The sequence below is a fragment of the Dermochelys coriacea genome, chromosome 3 (assembly GCF_009764565.3).
Source record: "Dermochelys coriacea isolate rDerCor1 chromosome 3, rDerCor1.pri.v4, whole genome shotgun sequence".
Classification (NCBI taxonomy): domain Eukaryota; kingdom Metazoa; phylum Chordata; order Testudines; family Dermochelyidae; genus Dermochelys; species Dermochelys coriacea.
Window position 1 is genome coordinate 104,009,604 of NC_050070.1, and position 18,825 is coordinate 104,028,428.

The 18,825-nt window shown below is 40.8% G+C and overlaps 1 long non-coding RNA gene across 2 annotated transcripts in view; it reads right to left on the reverse strand.

Moving 5' to 3' along the window:
* The window catches only part of LOC122459358, a 75,839-nt gene that overhangs the window by 3,776 nt on the left and 53,238 nt on the right, over nucleotides 1-18,825 (reverse strand). Inside the window, exon 2 of one of the 2 annotated variants that reach the window (XR_006279985.1) lies at nucleotides 7,053-7,214. This is a non-coding gene — a long non-coding RNA (uncharacterized LOC122459358). The remainder of the gene's footprint in view (nucleotides 1-7,052; nucleotides 7,215-18,825) is intronic. The other variant, XR_006279986.1, reaches the window with a different exon arrangement.

Sequence of the window (18,825 nt, forward strand, 5' to 3'; positions counted from 1 at the left end):
GATGTCCCTATTCTATTCCATCGGTTCTTATGGCATGCTCATCACCATAACTTACACAATACCCTTAATGACTGTTTGAGAGTGGCTAGTACACAGAGTATTAGCTCTTTTTATGAGCTTGAGGCTTATCCATCAAAGGTTCTTAATGTACAAGTCATTCGTACCTTTCACCACAACATTGTCATAAAAAAAATTACTAACTCTGATGGCAGATTTTCAGAATCTGTTGTGCTGGAATGGTTGCAAATAGGGCAGTAGAAACACAACCTTATCCCTTCCTGATAAAAGGTGTGTTATAGAATCAAAGGAACGTATGCTCTGTTACATTTTGAATAATAGCATGGTTGTGATCCATGCTGATAAATCAAAGTGAAGGTTAACACTTATCAAGAGCTCACACAGCCATACTATCTTTCCACAACTGCATGAGTTTGGAACTGTGTCATGTTAACTTGGAATTTCCTGGCCTGCTTTTTGTTTCCAGAGGCTTTTTGTTATTTAAACAGGGGAGAGGGGTGTTGCATTTAATTTCCTCATTTTGTTTTGTTAAGAAAAATAAAAGAATCTTTCCTATAAAATTTACCCAGGAGACCACAGGAGAAGATTTATATTTACAGCTGTCTGAGGTGGGAAGGGAAAAGAGATGCTGAATGGGAAAGAGAAGAAAAGGAAGAAAAAAAGTGTGAAATATGTTAGGAATGGTAAATAAGAGGATGATGGGGAAGAAGAAAAGAAGTCAAGAACACAAAAAGCAGGAGGTGGTCAGGAAAAAGAAGTGACATAAAGAAACAGGTCATTTTTGTTATAAATCCACGAAAATTTGAATTCCAGTATCAGTCAAGTTAGCATGTATCTCCTACTCCCAAAACCTTGAAGTAATGAGATAAGAGGTCAGGAGATAGATGGGGATTGGTCAATTGCTTTATGGAAGGCAGAATAGAGTATGCAGCCCCCAATGAGGGGATCTGGTATTGAAGCAGCGTAAAAATAGGAAGCCCATTCTCCTGAAGTGACTCCTGTCTTGAAAACCTTGCCTTTGGGAAGTTGTTGGTCCCCATTATATGGTCATTTGTAGCAAAGGTGAGACTATGCTCAGGTGTGTGGGAATCCTCACTAGCAGCAGCGGAAAAGAGAGAAGGAGGAAGAAAAAGAGATTAGACAAGATTAATACACCAGTCTTTCAGCACTGGTTTTGATCACAAGTGAAGATGAATTTGGAGTGCTCTCATCCTAGTCCCTACAGTGAGTATTTGCCCACATCACCTAACCAGTACACGCCTACAGTTTATATATTACCATTGTTGTTTGTACAATAGAGGCCCCAACCAGCCCATTGTGCTGGCACTGAACAGACATATAGTAAGAGACCGTCCCTGCCCTGAAGAGTTTAAAATTTAAACAGACAAGACAAAGGGAGGAAGAAAAGAATCCCCACTTATTAGAAGCTGGAGAACAGGGACATCGAGTCAGTGGTAACCATGGCTTCTCAGCAGCACTGAAAATCAGCTTCAGTGGCTGCTAGGAAATTTTAAGTTGGCAACCAAACTTAGAAGATACTTGAAAATGTAACCTACAGGTGACAATATCTGGTCACAAAACAAACAGGAAAAATAAAGTCTCTCAAAGTACATGAATAAATCTCAGATGTACATCTGAATACTTACTTTAAGCATCAATTATTTCAATTTAGCTGTGGCCCTTTTTAGATTTCTCAAAAGGAATCAGATGTTCTATTGTGGTTCTATTGTGATTTGGCCTCGCTTCCCACAAATCAATATCAAATGCAGAGAAGAAACCTGTTACATAACCCTTTGCAGACTAAAATAGTGGCAGACTCTAATCAGGAGTCTCATTGCAGGAAACAGGCCTTCCTACAACAGGAAGCGTAGGAGAAACTACTGGAGACAGCCGTCCAAACCAGCCAATTTGCCAAAAAAAAAAAAAAAAAAAAGACAAAATGGCTGTATACTGGCAACTCCTGTAGCAGGAAACTTTGAATTAAGCTCTCAATCTGCACAGCAATTTAACATGTCATCTGCTTCCTGGCAACTGATATTTGGAATCATTTGTATATTGCTTTTCAACTCTGTCTCATAATCAGTGGCGAGTGCTGTCCTCTGCAAAAGCAAGAAAGCCAATGCATCCGATGAAGTGAGCTGTAGCTCACGAAAGCTTATGCTCTAATAAATTTGTTAGTCTCTAAGATGCCACAAGTACTCCTTTTCTTTTTGCGAATACAGACTAACACGGCTGCTACTCTGAAAAAAGGTCTTTTCTGAATTCTACCCAGAACAAATATTTCTAACCCCCTTTTTTCTCTGTTTTCATGAGTTTATCATTTCTAATTTTGGGGTCTGACACTCTTATTTCTCCTCTGATTTGGGTCCAGGGAGATTAAGTCAAAGCATGGTGCCTGCCAAGGCAAACTGTGATATCCATGAGATAATATAAAAGAACTTGATGGAAGCTAAAAATCACATTCTGCAATGAAGGAGAATAGGAGACTAATGGATTCCCTCTGTGATTTCTGCTTAATGAGAACATGACAGAAGACTAGGATACTTTGATTTGAAAAAAAGGTCCTTTTCATTTTTCAAGGGCATGAGTTTCCAAAAGGACTAGTAATTTGGGGTGCTTCATTTGAAATACCTTAAGGGGACCTGATTTTCAAGGAGTGTCAAGTTGGTCAATCAAAAACTGAGGCACCCAAAACCATTAGTTATGCCTGAAATCTTGGCCCGGAGCAATAAACACCACAGGCTGAGACTTGCACTATTTGGCCAAAGAGGACAGCTTTTCCTGGTCAACTGCAATAGTGAGAAATACACTGACCCCGTGCTCTGCTACCTCTAGCTGAACTGAGGCAGAGGGTCCAAATCACCAGTCCCAGGTAACACTCTCTTATCAACCAAGCGTAGCAAGGATAGATGAGAAACCAGTCCCAGAGGTTTGGGAGCCTCCAGCCAGCTCCACATACAAAGGAGAGAAAGGAATCCATTAATCCTATGCCACAAAAGAGAAAGAGCTGAGATACTCAGTCCCACCCACTGGAAGCCCCCGAAGCAAAGGAAGAAAAGAGGAGCTACTAGATGATAGAGAGGCTTGACAGAAGTGGTTACAAAGTAAGGTCACCAATTACGAGGTGTTATACGGCCACCTTGGGTACATCTACACTATGATAAAAAACCTCCAGCACCAATCTCAGAGCCCAGGTCAGCTGAAAATTTGGGCTTGAACTGCAGCCTGGGCTCTGAGACCCTCCCCCCTCATGTGATCTCAAAGCCCAGAGTCCAGCCCGAGCCGCAAAAGTATACACTGCAATTTCATAGCCCTGCAGTCCATGAACCTGAGTCAGCTGATCCCGAGCCAGTTGTAGCCATGCAGCTGGTCTTTTATTGCAGTGTAAACATCGAGTTTGCAACAGCCCCCTGAGTGGGGGGGACATTTAGAGTGCAAGATGCCTCCTCCCGCTCCTGGATAGCCAGCCAGTGCCTTAAAGCAACAATCGAGTCCAGGAGAATGCATTCCTTTCTTATGGTTTCTACAATATTTTTCACTGTGACTAATTGTTCAGATTGTTTGCAAACTGGTGGCCGTGCGAGTTTGCCACTTGCATTCACCCTATGCAATTGCTTGCTCACCCAAGTCCCATGATTTTGTTTCTGTTCATTCCCTAAGCTTTATAAAAGAAAATAATACATTTGTGGCTCTGAAGGGGGGCTGGTGGTAGAGCATATTGCCAGAGGAAGAAGGAGAGAGAACAGCAGATAAGCATTCCAAGAGAAAATTTTAGGCCATTTAAAATCTGTTCCCTGTCTTTCTCTGCAAAAGAAAAAGCAGCTTATTTGGCTAGATCCATGGAGCCCAGATTTAAAAAAAACTTGGCTCCTTCCTGACTGAAAGAGGGAGAAAGGTGTAACTGACTTTATAGTTTCTTCTCATATTCATACAGAGCAATTGAGTTTGTATGCAGAGTTTTGCATCAGCCAGGCATGCTCCAAAACTGACTTGGGTCAAAGATGCCATTGTCTCCACTGTGACTCAAGGAAATCCCTGGGATTCAAGAGATTTGGAGGCTAGATCCTACCTTCCAGAGATTGCCAGACCTCCTCAGACATGGCAAATGATCTGTTGGAGATGACTGAGAAGACAAGGTATTTATACAAACATTATTTTAATCCTCCAAAGATTTGGGTTTGTTTCAATGTTTTGGTCAGAGAGCCAGTCCATTTCTTATTTTATCCAATCCACCCTTCTCTATAGGGGACACTACTGATATGATAAAAGGGACACGCCAGCCACATTAAATGAATGTCAAGCAAGACAGAAGAGACTTCTGCAGAAAGCCTGCTTTCTTACAAAATGAGTTTTGCCAAGTTTACAAGAATCATGAGTGGAATTATCCAATTTGATCATGAATGTTGCACATTTTGGTTCAAAGAAATGGTGAACAAAGTTTGCAATATGCCTTAGACTATGTAAACAAGTGGCACAGAGGTTGCTCTAAGTCAGGGGTGGCCAATCTGTGGCTCCAGAACCACATGCAGCTCTTCCTAAGTTAATATACAGCTCCTTGTATAGGCACCGACTCCAGGGCTGGAGGTACAGGCGCCAACTTTCCAGTGTTCCAGAGGGTGCTCACTGCTCAACCCCTGGCTCTGCCACAGGCCCTGCCCCCACTCAACCCCTTCCCCTGAGCCTGCCGTGCCCTCGCTCCTCCCTCCCTCCCCCCTGCCTACAGCCTCCCGTATACCATGAAACAGCTGATCGGGAGGTGCAGAGAGAGAGGGGGAGGCGCTGATTGACGGGACTGCCAGTGGGTGGGAGGCACTGGGAGCGGGGTCGGGGAGTTGATGGGGTGTTGCTGACGTATTACTGTGACTCTTTGGCAATGTACATTGGTAAATTCTGGCTCCTTCTCAGACTCGGGTTGGCCACCCCTACTCTAAGTATTCACAGAACAATCTGCCTGTCTCTGGTTTGTTTTTTCCTCCTTTGATTTTCTCTGTTAGAGTGCTATTCTTTGTTTTAGTTATTTGGTTGGGTTTTAATTTTTTTCCCCTCAACAAAGAATCATAGAACCACTTTCTTATAGCCACGAACTTTAAACATCTGGCCAGAAGTCTGTATTGATCTTCAACTGATTGTACGTAAGCCAATACTTCTGAAACTAAAGAACTCTATAATCACCTATAATTGCTGGATACTGCCACTGAAGAAAGGGACAACATGAGTGGATCTGAAGAATTAACTGGACTTGTATGTACTCTCAGTGTATGTAATAGCTGCTTCCAAAGTGGATGGCCATGAGAGGATCAGGAAGAAGGTTTAATGGATAATCAGTGATTCAGCATAAAGGAACTAGATGATTCAGTTTATTTAATAGGTCCTGTTTTTCTTTTCTTTGTTTCCTTTTTCTTATGCTTGTCTATTTGTCCCAGAATTAATTGTTAGGATGGCACATAGTTTCATGGAGGAGAGTTACTCTAATTCAGGGGTTCTCAAACTAGGGATCAGGACCCCCTGAGGGGGTTGTGAGGTTATTACATTGAGGGTCGCGAGCTGACAGCCTCCACCCTAAACCCCGCTTTGCCTCCAGCATTTATAATGGTGTTAAATGTACAAAACAGTGTTTTTAATTTATAAGCGGGGGTTCACACTCAGAGGATTGCTATGTGAAAGGAGTCACCAGCACAAAAGTTTGAGAACCACTGCTCTAATTAAACTGTGAAAGGATTACAGACTTGTGTTTTTAATTTCTCTCGTCAGTTGAAGGAACTGAGAGGTGTTAACATCAAAATATGCTATGCTCAGAGTACACTAAAAGAATACGATGCAATCCAACTTGTTATTTATTATAATATGGCCAATTAATATATGCATGGCTCTGACCTGTAAAAGGAACAGAGAAGAAGAGAAATTTTCAGAAACAGAGCGAAGGAAAGACACAGGGAGAGATCGAACAGATTGAAATGAGATAATAAAGAGAAAGAAGAGAGGGAAATTGTGGCAAGAAAAGGGGGAACGGAAAAGAGAAAAGGCAAAGGAAATGTAAGAAAAGTAAAAAAATAAAAACGATTTTATACACGTGATTGTCTGTATTTTGCTGCATTTCTTGGGCAGATATACCACAAGTTCTGTCAATTTGCAGGATAAAAGGTGGTGCAGTAAGAGAAGTTTGTGTGAAGGGACTGGCATCTCATTGGTCCCAGGCATGGAACTAGTTTAATGTTACTGACAATATATGTGTGCACACAACTTATTGGGTGTGTAGAGTATAAATGAGCCAGGTTCTACTCTATCCATATTGCTGACAGAGGCAGCAGGTATTTTCAAATACTGACACTAATCTTTAGGAAAGGTAGGGTTTCCAGTGATGTACTGACTATCTTCCCCTTCTGGCCATTGTAGGTTCATGGTAGAGATGAACCTAAATGAAGACTAGAGAACCAAGCATCTCTGAACTTTGAGGATCTTAAGATCTGGTTGAGCTTTTTACTGCCTTATAGCTTTATCACAGAGTGACACAGTGCAAACTCTGAGGAAGTTCGAAAGTTGATCCAAATCTGAACTTAGTATTTTAGGAACATATCTAATTCAGATGGACAATCTGAAGTATGCACCAAGCATTCAATAACTATGTGTGTATGTTATATTAAAGATCTCCCTTAAAACAATTTAGCATAGAAACCACAGTGCCGATGGGTGGATAAAGCTATTGAGTTCAAATACAAGAGTGGATTACAATAGGTGAATAGGGAACTCAGGGCGGAATACTTGCAGCACCACCCTTAATTTCCTTTTAACTTACTTAGTCAGGCACATATTCATACAACAAAAATAAATGCAACATCCATGTCCAGATTTACTTGTCTCTTAAAAAAAAATAGATGAAACATCTTTAATACAGTTTCAATGCATTTACTTTACTCTGGTAGACAGTTTTAAAAATGTAGGGATGATAAAGGCAAAAGAAGGAGAAAACTAACTACATGATACTAAATATGTACAAATATTAGAATTCACATACACATTATGAAGATGTTACTCACCCTTAGTATCAAAGCATGTTGCAGCAGAGAGGATCTTGATGATGATGTCAATATACCTCTACAGATGAGGGCCATGGGGTCTGATTCTGACCAGGTTATTTTTTGAGCAATACAGCCAGCTATTCAAGGGTGTTTAGCTCCTCTTGGTCTCAATGGCGGCTGCTGAGAGAGGAGCTCTTTTGAAAATCTGGCCAATAATGACAGGCACAAATATCAGACACCTGATTCTGAAGAGGCCTTGTTCCTAGGAGCAGGGCACCTAACTGCCATTTGTGTCTTTGAAAATCTCCCTCTAAGTTATGAAAATTTAAGGTTTGTCTACACAGTGTTGGGATTCCCTCTGAGACCTTTTCCACTTGGCTTATCCAGAACACCTCTTCCAGTTCTCGGAGAATACTTCATCTGGTTCTCTGCAACCCAAGAAATCAGTTCAACTCCAGACTCATCACTGTGGTTTCTTTTCTGGCATACAATCAAACTACACTTGAGTTGAACAGGCTCAAGTGTAGCAGGTGGGTACAGGGTATAACCACACATCCACCATACAAAGTCATGAATCAGCTTATATATACACTTACATGTAATACTATTGGTTAATACTTCATATCACACACGTTATGATTGGTCTACTAATTTTTGTAACCAGTGCCTGTACAGATCATGAACTGCCCACCAGTTGCAAAGTCTTCTAGTAAGTAAAACTGCAGCTGCAAGCTTATCACACATTACTCTTCTTTAATCTACTAACTACAAGTTATTTACAAGGCCATTCGTGAATTTATGCTGTGTCCATTGTTAACCTCATTTTCCTTTCTTCTGTTTTCTTTCATTTTTCAGGCAAGGCCTACACATAGTACTTTAGTCTGCACCAGAGAGGTGTAAATTTTAGACCATAGTAGCATGGTCTTCACTAACTGACCCACGTGGACCCTGCTGGAACACACTACATGTTCCCTAGTGTGTGTTAATAGAAAAGGAGAACTTGTGGCACCTTAGCGACTAACAAATTTATTTGAGCATAAGCTTTCGTGAGCTACAGCTCACTTCATCGGATGCATTTTGTGGAAGTTCTACAGTAACATGCTAGGGAGCTTTTAGTGCATGCCAGCAGAGTCCATGCAAGCCAGTTAGTGCACAACATGTTGGGATGCATTAGAATTTACACTCCAGCCAGTGCAGACTAAAGCAATGTGTAGACGAGCTCTGAGATGACTTTGGTAAAGTTAATCCTGATTTATGCGGCTATAAAGGAGAGGAGAATCTGACACTAGGTCTCCTCAAATTCTTCTTTTTTCCTAAGTTTACTCTCTTATTCAACCAGCTCTCCCATTATGGAATATTTAAACTTCTTGGTGATTTCAATTTCTTTTAGTTACAGCATTCACTGTCAGCAGGAACTTTTCTGTGGCCTCTTTCTGTGTGTCTGGCTCTCTAGATACCAGATACAAACAGAAAGAATTCTGTGTCACTGGGGTTACAGCTGCCTAATTTATTTTTTCAGCTTTTTTACTTCTTCCTGCTAGGTATGGACCACAGGTCATTGCCCTAGCATGTGTGCTAAGTTTCTCTTCTCCCTGTAGTTCCAGTTCAGTGAATGTCATGATGGTTGAGGGAGAAAGCGTTTTCTGCTGAGTGCAGATTCCTAGGTTTAAAATGCTTCCACAGTTCTACTTCTCACTGGAATATAGTCCTGCTTGTAGGGAGTTACTTTCAAGGAGTCATTGAACACATTCAATCAGATTTCAAACCAACTCATTCTTCACAGGGTTGAAATTCACTCACACAATTTCTTTTTGAAGCAGTGCCTCTGTGACTTATTAGCTAGGGAGAGGGAGCAGAAGTGAAGAGAAGGCCTGGGGGCAACAGCAACACACCCGTGACTGGGAGGATGGTCTTCCTCTGAGGCAGGCACATGGAACTGTGCGTTAAGAGCCTCTGTGTTCTAATCCCAACTCGGCTACTTGCTTGCTTTGTGGCTTTGACCAAGTTAACGAACCTCTCTTTGCCTCAGTTTCTCCATCTGTAAAATGAAGATAATAGTCTCCCAACCTCATGGGGTGCAGAAAAGATTAATTAATATTTGAATGGTACTTTGATGAAGCAAAGGGCTAAGACTTATTACTAATGTAGTTTGAATTGTTCCAGGACAATATGAAGAGCAAATAAAAAGTATGTCCCCTGTAGGAGTAATGACTGCATGTACATGCAGTGTAGGTGAAGAAAGAAAGGGGGTACAGTAGCATGAAGAGGAACAGAAAAATAGGGTGGTTTAGAGGGGAAGAAAGGGCCTGGAGTGGAGACAAGAGAGAGGGTCAGATGTCTAAAGAGAGGCAGGAGGAAAAGACTAGAACAAAGAAGAGCTGATTAGATGGGAGAAATGGGGGATTTGACGTGATGTGTGTGAGAACAAAAATCTCTGTTATGCTATAATATACTGTATGTACTATGCTATATAATAAAGATAGAGGATATACTGTGAGCAACTTCTTAACTCTTGCAAAGCACCAAGTGAGAGAGCAGGATGGTAATGGAGGTCCAGAAGTAGAGCTGGGCAAAATTATTTTGGCAAACAGTTTATTCACCACTAAAATGCAGTTTCTGTCGACATACAGGTATTCATGAATTCATGTCATGTTCACCAAATCGATTCACCTGAACTGAAAAAAAATCAAACCATTTTGGGAATGTTGAAATGAAACATTTCATTTTAATCTAAGTCAAAATTTTAATTTTGATGTTGAGTATTTTGACAAGTGCATGCCCCAACCACTGGTTTGTGGGATCTTCTGGTGTTGGTCTTTCTGAATCATTCCCATAAAAGCTGTCCCACTTTTTATAAATAAATTAAATAGTCATTGGAGTGGGGACTTGAGTCTCCTACATCCTAGGTGAGTGCCATTCACAATGAATAGTCACTGGGCCAGGGGAAGAGAGTGAGAGTGGTCAGGGCAGACCCCATCCCCAAACTGTTAAAATATGTTCTTTTAAGGCCATAAGTGAAACTTGAGGGAGTGGGCACATTTTTCTGGACTACCGTCCCCCATCAAAATACATTCTCTTTGGAGTGGGGGTTTAAACCAAGGAAGTGGTTCACATTTGATGGGGTCGCCATACCCATCAAAATGAGTCCTCTTTGGGACTGAGAATGAAAGTCAGGGATCATTTGGATAAGCTCCTACTACTCATTGCATTGTCAAGAGTGAAGATGGCATAGAGGTATGTTTTGTGGCAGGCCACATTTTGACATGTCCCTACCTCATCAATCCTGCTATCTTCAGAGAGGGGGATGGGAAACTCTACCTCCCCTACAACTAAGATTTCTCCTTAGCAGAGGGGAGCAGGAGGAAAAGCCATTTCTCCTTACCACACAGACAGAGCCCCAGGCTAACAGTCGGGAATTTCTCTGCATTCTGCCTAGCATCAAATTCTGGAAGCTGCTGCCAATGACAGAAACAAATTGGCTCCCTTAGCCCAGTCAGAGCCATTCCTCAGGTACGGCAAATCACGGCGACTGCACCAGGCCCCAGCGCCGATGGTCCCAGATGTGATGGGTCAGTCCCGGCAGTGTGGGATTCATCATTTGTTCCCTGGGCCCCAGACCCCTCTAGGGACAGCCCTTGGACTCAGTCTTCATAGCAACATCAGACAGGTGCTGTAAATTACAAAGCTCATTCCTAAAATTTAACCCCTGATTTTTTTTATTTTTTTTTTTAAATTACTCCCATTGGGATTTAACAGTCGAAGCTTTACACATTTCTCTGTAGCTCTTACAGCGGGGAGAGAAATACTTTATGGAGGATGACTGAAATCCGAATTGCTACAGAGCTTCTAATGTTTTCCCTCCCAAAGTATAGTATCTTCACTGAGGCTTGAAGTTGCAGTGTACAAAGGCACAGTATGTCTGCTGAGTAAGAAATTAGGCTGACAGTTGTTAGGATATAGATATTCAGGCCTGTCTGCAAAGGCCTATACTTTAAGAATTTAGGTTTATTCTTATCACGTAGCTAGTTATAGAAGTATAAAAGAGAATCAAAATCACAGTCTGCCTGTTTATGGGCCTTCTCTTACAATGTGATATATGCCATCATGTGCCAGCAATGCCCCTCTGCCATGTACATTGGCCAAACCAGACAGTCTATACGCAAAAGAATAAATGGACACAAATCTGACATCAGGAATCACAACATTCAAAAAGCGGTAGGAGAATGCATCCGATGAAGTGAGCTGTAGCTCAGGAAAGCTTATGCTCAAATGAATTTGTTAGTCTCTAAGGTGCCACAAGTACTCCTTTTCTTTTTGAGGATACAGACTAACACGTAACTAAGCAGTCTAACACAGCTGCTACTCTGAAACCTGTCACTTACGTCTTTATAGATGTAGTTGTGAAATCCTCACTTCTGTATTGTTTTGTCATTATAGTTCCCACTTTGCTATTGTTTACTTGCATGGTCTCTGTTTGGTTCTGTGATTGTTTCTGTCTGCTGTATAATTAATTTTGCTAGGTGTAAACTAATTAAGGTGGTGGGATATAATTGGTTGGCTAATCATTTTACAATATGTTAGGATTGGTTAGTTAAATTTCAGTAAAATGATTGGTTAAGGTATACCTAAGCAGAACTCAAGTTTTACTATATAGTCTGCAGTCAATCAGGAAGTAAGGGGGGGGGGATGGGAACAGGGAATGGGGGTGGAGAAATTGGAATCATGTTTTGCTAAGGGGGGGAATGGGAACAGGGAATGGGAACAGGGACACAGGTAAGGCTCTGTGGTGTCAGAGCTGGAAAGGGGGACACTGAGGAAGGAAACTGGAATCATGCGTGCTGGAAGTTCACCCCAATAAACATTGAATTATTTGCACCTTTGGACTTTGGGTATTGTTGCTCTCTGTTCATGTGAGAAGGACCAGGGATGTAAACGGACGAAGGAATAAGCCCCTTAGCAACAGTCTTGATGGAAATTACAACACATAGGGTTGCCATCCTGGCTGGAACTGAAGTTGGTTATGCAACAGCTACTTGGTGAGGAGAGTTCAGGGCACAGCAAGCCTTAACTCTCCTTGACTTTGTGAGGCAAAGTCTGACACAGCATGCTATCATAACCTAGCAGTTTTCTGTTTAATTTCCTTTGCTCCCTATATCAAATACTCCACTCCCTACAGAACAATAAGATGTGTTATGCTGTGAAGCACCAACCATAATTTTTTTCTCTCTGTAACTAAATAATAAAACTCACTCGTTTTGTTTAGGAAGATACTGCAAAATCACTCTGAAATCAGTAGTGCAAGTGTCCTATTCATTTGAATGGAACTTTGGATATTAAAAAATAAAAAAAATAGAAAATAAAAGGTAAGTGGAACAACAATGCACAGTGAACGTGATCTCCACAATATTCACAAATCTATGATCTGATGCAAGATGCAGCAGCAATCTTGCAGTGACCTTTAAATGCAATATATCCCTCTTTTATACAATAAAAATATTTCCATGCAATGAACAATGGGCCAAATGTTCAGCCGGTGTAAACTGGCATAACTCATGCTGCCATAGAGGTCTGCAAAACTGACTGAATCACTTTATACCTCACTAGTAATTTGTCAGAAGATCCCACTGAGCCATTTATAGGTTTTTCTCTGTGTTCCTCCTCTGAAGAGAGAGAGAGAAAGTTCTTGCAGTGAAACTTCTCACTGCTCCAGAAGTATCCTTCTAACCCAAAAACCCAATAAATTGCCTATTGAGACCTAGCTGATAATCAAATCCCATAGCAGACCCCCTAACTGTGTTTGCAGGACGATCAGTTCCGGAATACATGTGAATAATGCCTAGTTCAGACTATTTTTAGTAATCCATTTGAGAATATTCTTTGAGGGACAATACTTCTCAGTCAGGGCTTGATCTAATACCAGTTGAAATTAAAAGAAGTCCTTTCATTGACTTCAGCAGGCAATGGATCAAACCCTAAAACCACAATCAAGAGTCTGACAGACCAAGTATTGGATGTATCCAGGGGCCCCTCAATACTTCTTTATTTGGAACATGTATCTCATGTTATTATTCTAGTAAAAACTTGATTTTGTGCACAGACACTGTTTGTTTGTTTTTAAATAGTTGTTTATGCACTTCAGCTTGCTGCTCAAAAATGTCATTTCTTCCATTTCAGGGAATGATAATTATTTAATCTATGTTTAGCAGCTTCTCCTTGTAAAAAAATATAAAAAATCAATCACAATAAACCTATGAGGGAGCAGTGAATGTACATATTAAATGCAAATTTTAACCATATACAGTGTGTTATAAGTATGCTTGAACCTCTATAGCGCCATCAAACATTGCAAACGACGACATTACATTTGTGTGGCTATTTATAGCCACCCAAGCTCATCATTTGCCTCTTGGAGGTTGGGATTTCTCTTTCAATTGTAAGCAGAGCTTCCTCTCTAGTTTTGTTTATGTGTCTGTCTGTCAGCCCAGCGCCAGTGCCTGTCTCTGCTTTGCTGCGGCTGCTCCCTCATCCTGTTTTGGTCAGTGAAGATTGCCATTGATGCAGCATTACTGACCAGATCCTCCCACAACAATGCAGGATGTTTTAGTGACATTAACATGAGCAGCCTTTTCAGAGCCTAGCATCCATCCCTCTTGCTGGTTCTACTATTTCCTATACAAAAGTCTACTTTGGTTTCCTGGTAGGCCCAAATTTGCTGTCCCCTTTGTAAAAACACAGCTGCTACTTGCCCACCATTCCACTCAGTTCAAAAGGCACCAACGCACAACTGAGTATTTTAGAAACTCTCCTATCAGCTATATCCAAAATGCATGAAGCCTTGTAATGAACAATACCCTTGCCAGTCACGGAACTGTAAGAAAGGGTATCTTAGACTGAGTGGTGGCGTCACATGGATGACAGTGAAGGCATATCTTGGCCCATATTGTTCTATTCACACAATACATTAGCGTTTCCCAGTGACTGGCCTTTGATTTGTTCTCCCCCAGGGTAGAGTGCATTTTATCATCAAGCATAATAGGCTGGATCCTGCAAGTGCTGAGCTCCCCCAGCTCACATTTACTACCATAAAAACGGCAGCGACTCGGCACCTCACAGGATCAAACTCTGTATCCCCAGGTCCATCTTGCTCACCTGAGTGTCCAGAAAAAGGCCCAATTCCCATTTGCAGTAAGGCCATTTTACACCACTTTGGCAGTCAAAGAGATCTTAAAGTGCGTGCAAAAGAGTGGAGGCATGTGTGTGGAAAGTTGATCCCACAGAAATCACTTTGACTCTTTCAAACCCAGCTGAAGGCCCCTTCATCCTGGCAGTACTGTCTAAGCTGCCTTAGACTAAATGAGAATCAGACCCAGATGATTTTTTTTTTTTTTGGAGTGGTGAAACAAAGTAAGGAAGTGGCAAAACAAAGTAAGAAATTATAATGATTTATTCTCTGTCTCCTTGTATTGCTCCTGTACCTGCCAGAGGGCTACAGATTCCTAGTTCTCAATTTGGTAGTGGGAAGGGAAAGGGAAAGTGGGTCCTGGGTACAAATAAAATAAAATAATAAATAATAATAAAATAAAATAATAAAATAAATAATAATAAAATAAAATAATAAAATAAATAATAATAATAAATGGAGTGTATTCTTTACACATCTGATCTACCCCAGCAGCACCCAACAGGAAAAACAGGTCAACAACATCAAAGGGGATAAACACACACAATATGGGTGACCTTGAAGGCACATCAGCTGTTGGACACAGAACCGATAGTTGAAATGGAGCCAGCAAGACACAACATTAATTTAACGCCCATCAGCATTGCAAGGGTTTGGTTTGGTTTTGGGTCTTTTGTTCCAAGACAGCCAAGCTGGAGATTAACTGACTTGAAACCTCCAATGAACAATAAAGCCTAGTGTTTTTTGAAACCTGTGGAAATTGGAGTACAGATCTTTAAGAATTTATCCCTTTCAGTAACAAACCCAAGATAGCATAGAGTTGTTAGAGAACCCAGAAATTCTGCTCTTGGATTCTTCAAAGTCTGTAGGGAATACAGAATTCCAGAACCTCTGACCACCTCAGCACAACCTAACCATAATCCAGAGTTTATATTCTCATTAATTTATGTCCAGGATGAGTGCATGAATATCCCCCTTCAAAACCTAACCTATTTAAAAACAAAACAAAACACAACCTGCAAAGCCCACCAGCAATATCATCTATACCTTGCTCAGTATCAGTTCACAGGTTTGTAGCGTTTGTGCCTATAATCTCTAAATCAGTAGCTCTCAACCTTTCCAGACTACTGTACCCCTTTCAGAAGTCAGATTTGTCTTGTGTACCCCCAAGTTTCACCTCACTTAAAAACTACTTGCTTACAAAATCAGATATAAAAATACAAAAGTATCCCACTATTAATGAAAAATTGTTCACTTTCTCATTTTTACCATATAATTATAAAATAAATCAATTGGAATACAAATATTGTACTTACATTCCAGTATCTAGTATATAGAGCAAGTCATTGTCTGTGTGAAATTTTAGTTTGTACTCACGGCACTAGTACTTTTTATGTAGCCTGTTGTAAAACTAGGCAAAAGGTGAGTTGATGTATCCCCCAGAAGACCTCTGTGCACACATATTCTTGGTTGAGAATTACTGCTCTTGCCCCTGAAGAGTTTAGGCTTGTACTCTTTGTTTAGCATACTCATTAGATTGTGAATTGGCACGTAATAAATAAAAAATAAAAAAATACTACTACATAGGACTGGCCCATGCTCTATTCCACAGTATGCAGCGAATCACTGCCTTCACTGTATTTGGGAGATTTCATAGCAGCAGCCATGTTAGTCTGTATCCACAAAAAGAAAAGGAGTACTTGTGGCACCTTAGAGACTAACCAATTTATTTGAGCATAAGCTTTTGCGAGCTACAGCTCACTTCATCAGATGCGCATCCAATAAAGTGAGCTGTAGCTCACGAAAGCTTATGCTAAAATAAATGTTAGTCTGTAAGGTGCCACAAGTACTCCTTGTATTTGGGAGAGATTTTCAAAGCCACAAATGGCACTTTGGCATCCAAGTCCCATTGACTTTCAATGAGAGTCAGACATTTAACTGTCATGTGTTCCTTTTATAATCTCCCTAGTTCATAGATGCATTTAGAATAGTAGTTGATTGGGAAAAAAGGTCTCAATTCTACAAGTTTTGGTAATAGCTAAGATCAAACTATTCTATATATGGTGCATGGTCTCCCTTTTCATTTGTTTTGTTTCTTAAGGTCCCGCCTCATGATTTTTGAATGTCTGGGCTTGGCAACAATGCTGTAATGTAACATGGATCTGGCTTTCAGGAGATTTTGCCCCTGTTTATTCTTTCTACATTTAAAAAGTGTAACAACTTTCAAATAAGTCTTACTTCAGCAATGTCTCAGAGATGAGACTCACTTTAATTTAGCGTAACATCTCATTATAACAGAGGTGCAGAGGCTCCTGTTCCTCATTGGCATAATTGCAACAAAGGGTTTCTGTGGTAGATTGCATCTGTTTTGTTCTCCCAGATTGTTTTTCTCATCATTTAGATCCATATTCATTTCACAAACAGCTTCTCTCTCACTCTCCTTTGTTCAGCTGTTAATTACCTTCATTCCCCTCATTCTTTTCATAGCCTGCCAATCCATTCACAAGGACGTGAGGATCCAAAGACATACATGCACTCAATATATTTCAGATGTTAATTTACTTGTGCTTCTAGTTCAACGTATTCTTATCTTCACCAAAACAAGGGAAATAAACCAGAAAATACTGATGTACCTAAGCAAACCCCTTACCTATATACATACCTAAGCAAGTAATCATCAAGTAATCATTGAATAATGCCAGTAGATGCTGAACTTGGCTAATCTCTCTGATGAAAATCATAATTATGTACTTTGGAAAGGAAGGTTGGCATTTAATTTATAGTCCATTACTTATCAGCTAGCTTTTGATGGTGATCAATGATATAACCCAATAGTGGGCCAACTTGCATTTCTATTTGTAGTATTTCTCCAAGCCCTTTCTTTGCCAAGTCACCCAGATGTTCCTTTCATGTGGACTGGACACTAGAATGATCTCACCCTTGCATCCAGCCCCCTGGGACACCAGAGGCTGTCAGTCCCAGCCCTGTCATTCAGCCTGGGAACAAAGATGAGGATGTGGGCCTTCATGCTTTCGCACCTTTTAGGATCATTTCTGAAGGACACAGAGGTGGATTGCCAACTCAAATGTTTTTCTAAGTGGTTAAGTGACAACACAGCTTGTGGATCTAATAATTATTTAGAAAACCCTGGGGTGGCTAGGCTGGATAGTTCACTCTCACTGTGCCAGGCAGGGAGGAGGGAGAGTTGTGGGGAAGCACAGCTTATCCAGCCCAGAGAGAGGAGGGGGAACTCTCCCTTGCTGTTACCAGAGGAAGGTGATCTGTGCTGCCCCCACTGCCCCTCACATTTAATCACACACTTTCAAGCCAGTCTGAACTAGATGATGTGGAATCCATGTGGATTCAAGGCAAACTCAGCCAATCTCCCCAGGGAACCAGCATGAGCAGAACAGGAGTGATACTGCAGCCGGGGATGATCCAGCTGGGGATGAAATCACTCAGCTAAGAATTGAAGGTGGGCTATTCCTCATTCAAAAACACACAAAAAAAGTGAAGGAATGCACATGCACGCACTCTCTTTCTCTCCCCCCACCTCTCCAACATTCCAAGTTTATTTTGGAGTCCCATCAGTTGAAAGTCACTTTCTCTTTGAAAAAATGCATCTTTAGAACTCAATTAATACACCAAACACTTCTACAGAATAGGTCCTGCAAGTATAAGAAATCATGTTTTATTACCACTGGAAATGAACAGATTTCTATTATGGTGTGGCTAGATGGAGTTTTTACTTCTGTAGATGTAAATCACTTAGCAGTGGTATTTATTGTTCCAAAAATGCAGATTTATGTATTTATTTACTTCTAGCTTTGTTTTATGCACTAGTGTAGTACCACTGGCTGTTTTGTCTTGTCAAACCTGCAGTTTAACAGGATTACTGGCCTGAGTTTTGGCTCTAGGAATCAGTTTCCCAGAAGTGGACAGTGGTGTGAGAGCGCCTTCTATAGAGGGGAAAAAGAAATGTATGGCAGTAAAGAAAGGCATTGCAAGCTCAAAGGCATCAAAATTAAACTGTGACTCTCAGCTACAAGCATTATCATTTTTAATCTGTAATAAAGATATATACAAGAAAAAGAACACTTATCTTTATTTAAGAATAATGGGCCAAATTCACCCTAAAGATAACAAGGATATATTTTATATTTATCTAGATGATGATAACAAATACGTCATCCCAATGTAGGTAAATGACAAGTAGTTCTAGTGATCTCTATTTATAAAAACACACACATACTTCTCTGTGGTTCTCCAGGCACTTAAATGTTAATTAATTTGGTTTTCCAACACTCTTAGGAGATAGTGATACCTAACCCCATTTTACAGATGGGGAAAACCAAAGAATGAGCACTTCAATGATTTCTCCAATACATGGATATTAAGGTCAGAAGGGACCATTATGATCATCTAGTCTGACCTCCTGCACAAGGCAGGCCACAGAATCTCACCCACTCACTCCCGTGATAAACCTCTCACCTATGTCTGAGCTACTGAAGTCCTCAAATCGTGGTTTAAAGACTTCAAGGAACAGAGAATCCTCCAGCAAGTGACCCGTGCCTCATGCTACAGAGGAAGGCAAAAAACCTCCAGGGCCTC